This window comes from Pavona decussata, unplaced genomic scaffold (assembly GCF_977016875.1).
Source record: "Pavona decussata unplaced genomic scaffold, jaPavDecu1.1 SCAFFOLD_427, whole genome shotgun sequence".
Taxonomy (NCBI): domain Eukaryota; kingdom Metazoa; phylum Cnidaria; class Anthozoa; order Scleractinia; family Agariciidae; genus Pavona; species Pavona decussata.
In genome coordinates this window covers 127,930-137,169 of record NW_028145784.1, presented here as the reverse complement: position 1 = coordinate 137,169, position 9,240 = coordinate 127,930, and the positions used below count along the sequence as shown (strand labels likewise).

Below are 9,240 nucleotides of genomic sequence, written 5' to 3'. Positions count from 1 at the left end.
CACTCCTGTGACAGACAGTACGTGACCAAATTAGCTAACCTTTATCGCTTTATCACTTCACCGCATTCCACTTCATCCCAATCTTTCTCTAAAACGCTCTAATACTCTCTTCAAATTATTGTTATAGTGCTCTTTTTGTACGATCCCCAAACAAGCACATTATCAGTGATGGATACCTTCAAATGCCAAATCCATTGGTCTCTGGAATACTTCGTGGGCTGAGTGTATTCCGAAGGACATTCGGATTACGCGGTACTACCCAAACGGCGTATTAAAGGTGGTTAATAACGAGCTTTCTTCAGCCAGCTTTATGTGCCAATAGCCCAAGGTTGCGTCGAGAAAGCTGAAATATTTAGCGTCAGGTAGCAGCAGGTTTAGATTTTCCAGGGTTGGCAGAGAGTAGCACTCGCGCATAATCTCTGAGGTCAAGGTATACTCGCAAGGAACCTTTGCGCTGATTTTCTGGTGTTGCAATTGAGTTCACCTAACCGGTAGGTGCACTTTTTTCGACTATTATCCCAGGATCTTCCATTCTCTTTAATCTCTTTTCTAGCTTGTCGCTGAGTGCTACTGGGATTCTCCGGGACGGAAAAAAAGGGGAAGGGGGGGGGGGGGGGGGTTGTGGTAAATAACAGGTACTACACCTGGTTTGAGCTGAATCTTGTGTGTCCCTGGATAAGTAGGTAGGGGTAGATACTACATAGAACTCTATTTGTTCACTCGTCTGCTTGTACTTGCAGGGCAATTTACGCTTTCCTTAGACCTTGAGAATCTTCCCCCCATATCCACACAAGCTCTGAGTGGCTTTTTCTCGATTATTTCACTTGATTTGGTGGAACAGTTCTAATTGAATCACATTTACTTGGGCTCCCGTGTCAAGCTTGAAATTTTACTGATTCCTTACTGTGACTGACCTTAACCTTCACAAAGACTTGATCGGGTGATTTTTGTCTTCAGATAAGGCATCACAAAATGAACTATCACTTACTTGGTAACCGACCTCAGTGACTTCATGTATCTCTTTTTTTACTTGTCGTGCACACTCTGGCAAAATCATTTGCTTCCCCGCATTTAAGGCACGTTCCCCCCATGGCTAGAAATGAATCCTTTGCATGCCATGCCCTATTTGCCACATGATTGTGTTCGTTCCTTGCTTGCTTGACTCTATCGATTTCAGTTGTGCTTTCGACAGTTCATTGGTTCTTGCAATTTCAATAATTTTGCCGAGAGTTAGAGTAGGAGCGCCGCCATGTTGGTTTTATAATCTACTTGAAGTTGTTGGAAATTAAGTTGTGGCATTAAAGTTGACATTTAACGCAGGATTTTACAGCTACAAATTTCCCAGCTCAATTTTTTTCTAGTTCGTGTGCTTTTCTAATACAAGAATCAGTTGATAACACAAGCTCTCAGTCGCTCTAATTTTGGATATTATAAAGTTAGTGACTTTTACTCTATTTTCCACCCATTTTCGTTGTTTATGCCTAGCTGCTGCGTGTACCTTTTTTTTATATAAAGCAGGAGTCAAATCCCGAGAAGTTTGTTAGCCACCACTTGTTTTCTCACGAAACGACCTATGAGCTTGAACTTCAGAAATTCCAAACTGATAACATAATTTCCATCCAGATCTGGGCGCAATTTCTGACTTGCTATAATGACTTTTTTTTGTTGCGTGCTTCAATTACGGGTGTATGTTGTTTTCAAGATCTCGTTTCACGTCTTCCTGTAGTATTTCATCTAGGTTTTCTATAGTCTTAATTGTGTATTACATGTATGCGTAATTTTTAATCTGCAGAGGTAAATTTACATTTCTCTTATTGTCGTTGTTGCATATGAATAGCGTCTTTGTTATTCTTTGATTGAAATTCCCTTCAGTACGTCCCTTACAGTTTATACCAACACCTAATATACCAACAGCTAATAAACTGCACAAAATACACTGAAGAAGTAGACAACAAAAACAACGTGGGGCAGCAATTGTACTGATATTTTATTCTGTGTCACTTGACGATGCTGTTAAAGACATGAGCAGCCTTATTTCATACACTGTCATTGCCAAGGGGCAAGGTACCGTTGTGTTACAAATTCCTCTACTACTTTCACTTTGATGAATAACGATTTAGAAAAACATTTCATCGAGAAAATTAACGATAATAAAACAGCATGACGTCTCGACGACTTCATGTCGCCATTGTCAAATAAGTAAAATGGAAATAACGGAAAGGTATATTTATAGGAATTAAAAGTGAAAAAATAAATTAGCATAAAAGCATTCAGGTAAAGCGTTTCGCACGAATGGAATCCGCTTGCCTGTCCAGTTTCGGTCTTTTGTTCTTGATCCACAGCATTTCATAGACCAAACATTTAAGTTTGCTATGGCATTTCTTTATGACTTTAAAGTTCTTAATTAAGTTGTTGGGTGTTAAACAATGCGCGTCCCTGAAATGTTTTCCGATCACAGAATGTTTATGCTCCTGAACGCGTTGATGGAGGTGGCGGCAAGTGTATTCAATATAATTGGTATCGCACAAATCACATGTGACTTAAAACATTATATCGTTAATTTTCTTGATGAAATATTTTCAATAAAAACTTTAAGCACGGCAGACTAGCTTTGCAAAATTCTCCAATCAGAAAGTCTTGCTAATGAAACTGTATAGTACAGAAAATTCTTGAAAAAAGACATTACTATAAAATTTGCTCCATTTTCTGATTTGGGTCATGTGGCTATGGTATGGTCCAATGTCGCCATCGATTGAACCAGACTTACGATATATGGATATTGATCAAGTCTGGTTAAATGTGAACAAACATGCGCTGGGTTACTTTAAACAGACCTTTTTTCTAGCAACTGGCTCGAAAGATAGGTAAATGGACCCTTGGAGAGAGTCCTCCGTTTTATGATAAGGGGGTAAACTTTAACTTGACGGCCAAAAAGAATACCTGAAAAGGCGTCAGTAGCATTTCAGGGAAATACTTATAAGCCATCCGACCAATGACATTTACGTACTTTGTCCGTTAAGCCGGCTTTTAAGACAAATTAAGATGAACTTAAAGTACTTCCGAACTCATCGCTTCAATGCTTAAATGCAGTAAAGAAAAAGATAATGACGAAAACGTTTTATTCTGGCATGAAAATCCTTTGTAGATTGTTGAAATCGTTAGATGTAGACTTAACGAGAAGTAGACAGAAAAGCTACAAAGCAAATTAATGGTGGCACACTTACAGGTACTCTAGGTACCATAACGTGGAAAAGATTCCTGAAGAAAGATTTCTTAAACAATTTCCAGACAAACCCCTGCAATGAGATTTTCTTCTTTAGTATTCCAGACCACTTAAAAGAAGAGAAAACTATCAAAACATGCCGTACCATAATAAACGTGATAATTATGTTAAAAACAAATTAAAATGTAAAGCTGAAACACTATCGTGCAGCAACACCAAACGTTGTCGTTTCAAGTACTCCTTCTTCTTCTTCTTCTTCTTCTTTTTTGTAATTCTTGCATTCATTAAACGATAATAAGAATTACGCTATCACATTACCACAGAAAATCATTTTCCAACTTTTTTTCACTGATGGTGGACATTTTACAATACAAACCACACGGATTTAATTTAACAGCTCTACAAACGGAGGCCACATAAACATTTAAGACTGGAAGACAAAGCCAATGTCTCGATCAAGAATACTGCAAGTCCTGTTTTCGTTATATGCTTTTTTTGATTATATTAACTTGAGCTTAGATTTCGAAAGAAAATCATTAATAATGGGCTAAAGTTCTCAGTACAGCTAAGTTACCTGGTAAAATAGTAGTCAATGTTTCTTTGCACAAGGTTGCAAACTAGCTGAGTTAACATGATTTCAAAATAGGCGATTAAAAGGCAATGTCCCTAAAAGCGTTGCACTCGATTTCACACTCGAAAACACTTTTGCCTCATATTTATATCATCAATACCACTATCCATCCTTATAACGAAAATGCAGTTAGAATGAGGAAATAGTTTATTTTACTGCCATTATCAGCATTTCATCTCTAAACAACCGTTACCGGCTAAAATATGCAAATTTTAGACGCTGTTATTCAGGTTTTTAACGATCGTTAAAAGCTACTGCGGGCCGTTAAAACCTAAACCATTTGCACTCATTTGGAAGTATATTGCTTCTTCTTACTGTTCCAATACGATTTAGCAGTATTTCTCTGTAATCAGCAAAAACAGGTTATCGTTATTCTAGTAATTCAATTAAGTAAGCAAACTGCACCAAAATATGCCTCCGAAATTTCACAAAATTCTTAAAAGTGGCACCTAACCTAGACTTAAAAACACGTTTTAGTTTAAGATAAAGAGGTATTCTATCAATTTATGCAATAAAACTTGTGGCACAACGCGGTTCAGGATTAAAGTTTTCGACTCAAATTTGCATATTGATGCTGAATTTTCATTGCGTGACACAGGCTGCTTTGACAGACAAATTTCTCGTCCAGTTATTCAAATATTTGCCACGTCTTCTATTTTCCAACCAAAAACTTTATCTTTGTAGTTCCTCCTTCTTCAATGATACCTGTTGTTCCAAAATTCCACAGGTGTACGTAAGATGCAGTTTTAAGCTTGATAAATCCCAACATTTGTGTAAAAGTGCAGTGTTCTTTAAATTGTCAAGATGCAGATTTCAAATTTCTTTTCAGAAGCAAACCTCTTTTACTTTAAAATGTGGTCCAGTGTGAAGCAGCTGCATTACCATGTATTTGATACGACTTTATCTCCATCACATTTTAAAAATGAACGTTAGATGTTAAAAAAGTAAATCTCCCACAGCGTTATTAAATATGCGCGAACAGGTCAGAAACTTTTGGACAAGGACTACAAGAACTGGAATGCGGACCGCGAATAAATAGTTTTGCTTTATTTAATTATCACTTATCTAATTTAAAGACCTTTCCTAATGAAATTTCAATAAGATGGTCTCGTCCTGTCACTGTCTGTTTCTTCTATTGAGAGTGGTCAGCTATATTCCACACGCTCCTTCAGGTCCACAGTCCGGGATCCAACGCTACTCCAATAACACAGCCAGTTGGCAGCGAAGTTGGCACGCGCAAATACTACAGCGCTGATACCACAACTTCAACATGAATTTCGAATCGTGCAGCTTTAGGCAAATTAAGAAAATAGCGTGTGGAAGTTCGCGCAATTTGTCCCAAATGATTAAAGTAGATGAATGTCAGGACACAATTGCGACTCAGCTTCAAACCTGTCATCTATCAAAGTCTGGACTCAGTGAAGCGGAACTAATACTGTCAAGGGCCGGTCATTTTGACCTTACGAAAGATCAAATACAACAGATGGTAATGTGCCCACATCATCGGAATAAACTGGGAAAATTTTGGCGGCCACCTCGTTCTTGCCAGTATCCATCGCATAGTGGACCAAGAAAAAAACATTGTAACGAAAGGCATGTAATTGGTTTGGAGACTGCGAAGAGCATACAGTCGGTTTTCAAAGTCACCGTGGGGATAGGATCACGTGAGAATTAAAAAAAACCAGGTGACGAGGCGGCCATGGTGGGGGTCAAAACAAAAGAATATTTCCTCGAAGAATTTACATGAAAATAGATTTTAGTTCCCAGAGGAGAGAAATGCTTTTGTTCTTGACCACCAACATGGCCGCCGTGACGTCACGTGCAAACCAGCAATACCGTAAAATTCCGAAAATAAGGCCCGGGGCTAATATTTTTGAAAGACCGTTTTTGAGGGGCTTATTTTTGGAGGGGCTTATATACGGAGGAAAATTTGGGTGTCAAAATCGATTGGGCTAACCATACAAGTACATTTACCGTTTTTGCTTTGTTTTACTTTATATTTAAGGGCAATTTTCCAAGTACAAGCCCCGGGGGGCTTATATTTGGCGGGGCTTAATTATACACCGAGGGGCTTATTTTCGGAATTTTACGGTAATTTAATTACTTAATTCTTTATCAAGATGAGTGTTTTTCTTCTTTGAGAAGGCAAAGGGAAAAGGGAAAAATTTTTGACGATAATGATAATGACGACGACGATGATGATGACGAAGTACTGTAATTGTTACTGTTGTCATAAAAATTGCAAGACCATGATGAACTCAGTAGTTCACTCAATCTTTTCTATTCAGCAATATGTGGGAAGTGTAGAAGCAAACATAAGGAAGTGATGGACAAAAGTAGGAAATGGCTTAAGTTAGATCCTGATAAGGAAGAAGAATGCGATCCGCATCACAGTGCTGCAGCTTACGGCTTAAGAAACAGGTAAACGATCGTTGTTGGCGGTTATCTACCTCTCCTTGTAGACGCCTCCATTCGTCGTGTTGCTGATGTAAAAAAATGACCTCTGAACAAACCCCTTAAAGGTCTTAGGATATCTAAACACCTTTCTGAAAGATCCGCATTTGGCCCGATCAGGACCAAAGGTACACACCGGGTTTACTATATTACGCGCTGCGGCATATATCATTCCGATTTTGTGACTCAACTGCTTCGCTCATTTGCGGAATGCGATTATTTTGAGGGCGGCGTTTACTTAAAAATCCTCATAGAATATAAAAAAAATGGTTACATTTGGCGGAAAAAATGGGCTTGCTAACTTTCGCCGTTCCGAACTACAAAACGGTGCTACGCACAAAAATAAGTTTCCCACACTGTTTTAGTAAGAGTGTCATGTTCGGGTTGTGTTTTCTTGCTTTCACGGGGGGCGGGGGGTAGGGTGGGGTTTTAAACAGAGGCAGCACTTCATCAATGGTGACGCAATATTGCGTCCATAACATATGTCGGTTTACTTAAGATGTCATTTTCCAAAAGTGCCAAAATGTTTTGTTTTCAACTCTTGGCGAACTGTAGTGCAGTGTCAACAAAACAAATTTTAAAGACGCCTTTTATTTTATCAGGCTGCTAAAAGAAACTTTCGCGCCTGAGGCCCCACAAACGGACAGGCTTGCTGGCGCTAACTGGACGCCTGATGTTGGAGTGGGGTTGGTAGTGGTAGTTCGCAGGAAGACATACATACAGACGAAATTCCTGAAGTATCCGATGACGTCGTTGCTGATTTTAACGAGGGAATGGCGAAAATAGCTAGACATTCAAAAAGGGAAGACCTCACGCCACTAACATTCCAACTGTCCACGACATGGGAGGAAGCAATACCGGATGAAAGAAAAACTTGCACAGAGAAAGCAACGAAAGCATGTGAAGTAATCTGCAGTGTTATAGCTCCGAATGACGGCGAAAAACTTTTTCAAGCGATACACCAGCCTACCGCGAACGATCTTGATGAACCAACAGAGGATCTTATTGCCTTGATGTCCGCATATCGAGATGCCATGACAAAAAATGTTAAGATTCAAATACTCAGCATCTATGCTTATCGGTATACCATGAAGCTGTTACAGAAATTCCACGAGCCTTATGAAAAGATACGTTTGAGACAAATAAAAAGGCCGAGGTCGCATGCAAGAAAACGAGGGCCTGGGTCAAATGTCCCGAAAGTATTCAGCCATCGAGTACGTCTGGACACAAACAAAGTCGACCACTTTATAGATTTTGTAAACCGTCCTTATTTCGACCAAGACGTCGCCTTTGGAACGCGAACACTGACCTTAGATGGGGGAGGCAAAATAACAATGCCCAACGTAATCCGGACCGTGACTAGATCGACCATGATTATGCAGTACCTTCAACATTGCGAAGAAGAATCATTTGAACCGGCTAGCCGCTCAACCCTTTGTCGCATTCTTGAAGTAAGAGAGGCTTCACAGCAGAAGTCTCTCAGACCACTGCAGAAAATTTGCGTTAAGCGATCCAGTTGATCCATGCTTCAACCATCAGTGCTCACACTCACACAATATGGTGTGAGAACAATGCGAACAGTTGAAGGCAACATTAGACGACATGGAAGAAAGTATAAAGAAACACTCCAGCCATCTTTACAGCCAAGAACAAAAGCATGATCTTCTTTAAGATTTTGAAAGATCTAAGAATTGCATTTTTCTTTGGAAATCTCATGCCTTACGCTCTGTCAACCAAGAATCTGCTAAACAAGAAGCCCTCCAAAGTCTTGACAGTCAGTCAGTCCTTGTTGTTATTGACTGGGCGATGAAATTTCTTCAAATGAAATACAGAGAAAAACAAAGTGAATGGTTTGCTAAAAGAGGCCTTAGCTGGCATATAAGCAGTGTGATCTCAAAAGACCAAGAAACGCAGAAAGCTAAGGTCCTGTCGTATGCCCATTTATTAGATTCGTGTTGTCAAGATTGGTATGCGGTGGTATCTATTTTAGAAGACTTTTTTAAAAACATCAAAATTAATTTTCCAAATGTTAAGCACGCATTTCTACGTTCTGACGAGGCTGGCTGCTACCATTGCAATCACCTAATAGCAGCAGTCAAAGATATTGGAGATCAAGTGGGAATTACAGTTGCACGTTATGATTTTTCAGGACCCCAGCAAGGAAAGGATGTTTGTGACAGGGTGCTTTGTCCCATAAAAGCAGCCATAAGAAAGTATTCGCGGAAGGCCATGACATCATGAACGTACTAGCAATGCACGAGGCCCTTAAGGAACGGCCTGTCAAAGGAGCGACAGCGGCTGTAGCCATTTTGGATGAGTCATCCAAAATTCTTGAGGTTCAGAAGATAAAACAATTTAGTGAGTTGCACAACTTTAGATACGAAGAGAGTGGGATAAGAGTGTGGAAAGCTTACGCTGTTGGGATCGGCAAGCTTATCCCTTGGCAATCTTTGTACATACGGCACCAGGGCTGCACAAATATATCATTAATGGAGGGAAAAGGATTCTTCACCAACACAGAAATAAGCGACCTTCATCGCCCAAGAAAGTGTCAAGCAAAGAAAGACAACGTTGAAATTGATGATCAGCCATCGATGTTTGTGTGCCCTGAAGAAGGCTGTAACTGCACTTTTGACTCTTTCTCCGAACTTGAGTTGCATATAGACGTAAGAATACATGATAACAGGAAGTCGGAAAGTCTTTATGATAAAGTACGGAAAACTGGGCTGAAAAAGTTTCTTCCATTGAGAACCAGAAGTTAACAGGCAACAAATCCTCCACTGGTCTGACTGTTAACAGCACAAATTCTCGTCTAAGTATCGGATGGGCTCTTAACAAAGGTAGAACTGGCGGAGTTCGTTTTTCTGAGAACGTGAGACGGTACCTCACAACAAGGTTTGAAATGGGAGAAAGAACGGGCAAAAAAGCCAAT

At 39.7% G+C, this 9,240-nt stretch overlaps 1 long non-coding RNA gene across 1 annotated transcript; it reads left to right on the top strand.

The window, feature by feature from the left end:
- Positions 1-5,868: 5,868 nt before the first annotated feature.
- Positions 5,869-7,750, top strand: LOC146450743 (uncharacterized). Its single transcript, XR_014860231.1, has 2 exons — positions 5,869-6,275; positions 6,911-7,750. It is a non-coding gene; the product is annotated as an uncharacterized LOC146450743 (long non-coding RNA).
- Positions 7,751-9,240: the final 1,490 nt, after the last annotated feature.